Raw genomic sequence first — 3663 nt, forward strand, 5'->3', positions numbered from 1 at the left:
AGCCTACGGCACCCGGTATTCCCAGGCGGTCTCCCATCCAAGTACTAACCAGGCCCGACCCTGCTTAGCTTCCGAGACCAGACGAGATCGGGCGCGTTCAGGGTGGTGTGGCCCTAGACGGCGGAGGGCGCCCCTGCCCCGCTCAAGAAGCCGAGCCTCTCTGCGCTTCCCCGCCGCCTCCTCCCCCCGCCCCAGGCCCCGCGCCGGCGCTGACCCGCACCGGGCCGGGCCTGTTGAGTTCACCGGCCGGGTCCGGCGGGCTCCGAGGGACGGGGGTGACAGGCGGGGCGGGGCGGGGCGGGGCGGGGCGGGCAGGGAGCGGCGGGCCGGGGTGGGGGGCTGTCTCTCTATACACACACACACACACACACACACAGACTCACACTCACACTCACTCACTCACACTCACACAAGATGCGCCTCCACGGCTGGACTCGCCAAGGTGGAGACCTTCCAGCCCCCTTCCTCTCCTCGCCTGGCCCACCCCCAGCTCGTGGCCGCCGCCGCCGCCGCCGCCGCCGCCGATTGCGCACGCGCGGGTCGCCCGCCCTTTGACCCCAGGCAGGGTCCGCCATCCCCGACAACCCCTTTCAGCTGCGCCCCCCACCCTGTGGGTGGGCTGCCGCCTATTCCCCCGGGCCCGGGCTGGGGCACAGCGCATGGGGGAGGGGAGCGAGTGTATGGGGCGTCTCTCTCTCTCTCTAGGGATGTGTCCCATGGGTGGGGTGGCGTGGTTTGTGGGGCGCTGAAGAAATCAGTCCCCTCCATCTCCTACCTCTGGAAAACGCCCAAGCCCTTGGAGAACTGCCGGCAACGCGACCGTGGGGGCCGGGACCCTCCTCTGTGTCCTCCTGTGGCCCAGTCCAAGGGGCCTGGGCCTGGCCGGGGCTGCATTGGACCCCGACCACCCTGGCGTGTGGACTCGCTAAAAATCGGCGATTAGATATTGGATTCCAGCTTCATTGAGGTCATTTCACTAATGAGTGCACCGGAAAGAGTTTCCTAATCCATCTGTGAGGGTGGCAACTGAAAGAGAATTTTAAAGCTGACAGAATAGGCGAGGAAAGGCATAGGAGATTTCCACACCCAGTAAGGAAGCCTTTCCCGAAATGGAAGAAAGAAACGAGCAAACAGAAACACCGGTAGCCCGCCAGGATCAGAGTCTGCCCCCGAGAGAAAGTACCCTGACCAGGTTCACCCGTGGGTGGGTGGCGAGCTAGCGGCATTCAGAAGAGCGAGGCCCGCAGTCTGTGCAGAAGACACCTGCACTCGGGTGTGTGTGGCGGCACGATTCACAAGCAGCTCCAGATGTTAAGCCAAGGAGAAGCCAGGGAGTTCCCAACGCCCCAGGTGTCCTCAGCCCACGACTGGCTGCTGGGGGAATGCGCAGCCCGGCTCCTTGTCTCAGAGCCCTTGTCTCAGAGCGGGACAACCAGGAGGTGTGACGTACACCCCGGGGTTCCCAGGAGGATCAGGCTGAAGCTGGGACTTGGCCTGAAAGTGTCCCCTCGCATGGCCACCCCCTTCCCCTTCCTGCTCCTCTACTCCTGGTGCCCCTCCATCCAGGGGCCAGACCTTAAAGAGTCACCCGCAAGAGAATCCTGGTCCCAAAGGAGCCTTCTGGGGGACCCGTGCTGAGAGAGGTTGTGGGCATGGCCCGCTGGGGCTCTGCCCGACCCAGGGCTGAGAGATGCAACCTCCCAGCTCTGGGTCCCTGCAGGGGAAGCGTTGGCAAGCACAGGGCCAGTCCTCCAAAGGCCCAGGTGCAGGGAGCCCAGGCCAAGCAGCCTGTGGAAGAAGCCACCCCGGGAACACGACTGCAGGCCACGGCCCTTCCCACCTCCTCCTCCTCCTCCTCCTGCTCCTCCACCCCCCCCCCGACCTCCCACCCCCCCACCCCACCCCCCGACATGGCGCAGGGCTCAGAGACACCTCAGACACTTGCTACCCAAAGTGCAAAGGGCATCAGTTGCTCCTCCAAACCGCCCCCCCTGCCCAGCAGACCGCGTTGTCCAGCCAGCCCCCGGGCCTCCCTGGGGTGCCCAGCACAAAAGTGCAGACAACCACCGGACCCTCAATCTCAGTTTTCGGATGTTTTTGCCACTCTAAGGACCCGCAGGCCAGCTGGGCCTTCTGGCAGGACAGAGAGCCCCGGAATCCGACGTGGAGAGCTGGGTGTACGTCCCCACGAGGAGGCGGTCCCCACCTCCGCGGCTCTCCCCTTGCGGGGGGGAAAAGCAGCCACGGGGCCTCAGAGAAGACACCAGGCTGGGCGCCCGCCCCACAGTGGGGGCACGTCCCCCGCAGGCCACTTAGCGCCGGCCGCCGGCCGGCGGACGGTTGGGTGGCGCGAGACGCTGCGGCCGCCCTGCTACCGGGTCCCTGGGAGGGCGTCCTGGAACCAGCGTCCACACCAAGCCCTTGGAAGGCCCAGGCGACGGAGGAGCCCCGTCAGGCAGGGGCCGAGGACGGTGACGGCCCGGGCGGGGAGGAGCGTGTCAGGCAGGGGCAGAGGACGGTGACAGGTGACAGGCCGGGCGGGAAGGAGTCAGTCAGGCAGGGGCCGAGGAGGAGACGGGCTGGGTAAGGGTTAGGGTTAGAGTCAGGGCACAAGTCACAATCGCAAAGACCTGGAAGCGACCCGAGTGCCCATCGACCCACGAGTGCGTAAATGAAATGTGGCGCGTGGACACCACGGAGTGCTATTCAGCTAGGAGGAGCAGCGGTGAGAGGGCACCTCTCGTGGTTCTCCTGGCCAGAGCTGGAACCCGTTCCAGTAAGCCAGGTAGCCCAAGAATGGACACACGAGCACCACGTGCTCGCGCTCACCAGCAAATGGGTACGAACCGATGGACACCTAAGTGGACACAGAGGAATCACCTTCATCGGGTGGGTGTCGGGCGGGTGGGGGGAGGGGATGGGCATACACCTCCATTAGGAATGGGGTGGGTGCGCACCGACTGGGGGATGGGCGCACTTGAGGCTCTGACCCGAGGGGGGAGGCTGGGAGAGGGCAACGTACCCGACCTTAACATTGGTACCCCCACAATACGCTGGAACAACATCAGAGGTAAATGAATAAGAACACAGGGGGGAGGGGGGCACGGGCAACACATGTCACCTTAATACTTGGACTCCCATCATCTGCTTGAAAAGAGAGAGAAAAGAAAATGCAATCATAGAGATAAGAGACACTTTTTAAACATAATGAATCCGAAGAGAAAAGTAAAAGGAGGCCTGTGGAGCAGGTCTGGGTGTGACTCCGGATCCCCCAACATCAGGTGCCACCACCAAAGATTCCTACGTGTAGCCCATAGAACCCCAAAAGCAACGGGACGAGTTCTGGTCACATACTCCCTCAAAATGACATCCTGGCCTTCTTCTGGAACTCCCTCCCCTCTCAGACTCTCAAGGTTTCCTCCAGCGTGTCGGTTCCCACAGAGCAGACCTTTGGTCTGAGACCTGACAGTCCAGAAGCCACGCATGCTGCCGCGTGACGGCGGTGTCGCGGCTTGGGACAAGAGGAGGCCCCACGGTGCGGGCTGGGGCGCCAGGCACCGCGGCGGGCGCTGAGGGTGGGGGTGACCCCCACCCCGGGCCGCCGACTCGCTCCCAGAAAGGGGACAGAACAAGAGGCAAAACAAAAAAAAAAAAAAAAGAAGA

The 3663-nt window shown here is 63.7% G+C and overlaps 1 non-coding gene across 1 annotated transcript; it reads right to left on the reverse strand.

Moving 5' to 3' along the window:
• LOC142866978 (5S ribosomal RNA) lies at positions 1-119 on the reverse strand. The gene has a single exon (XR_012916710.1). It is a non-coding gene; the product is annotated as a 5S ribosomal RNA (ribosomal RNA).
• Positions 120-3663: the final 3544 nt, after the last annotated feature.

This window comes from Microcebus murinus, unplaced genomic scaffold, assembly GCF_040939455.1.
Source record: "Microcebus murinus isolate Inina unplaced genomic scaffold, M.murinus_Inina_mat1.0 scaf009_hap2_Mmur4.0, whole genome shotgun sequence".
Classification (NCBI taxonomy): Eukaryota; Metazoa; Chordata; class Mammalia; order Primates; family Cheirogaleidae; genus Microcebus; species Microcebus murinus.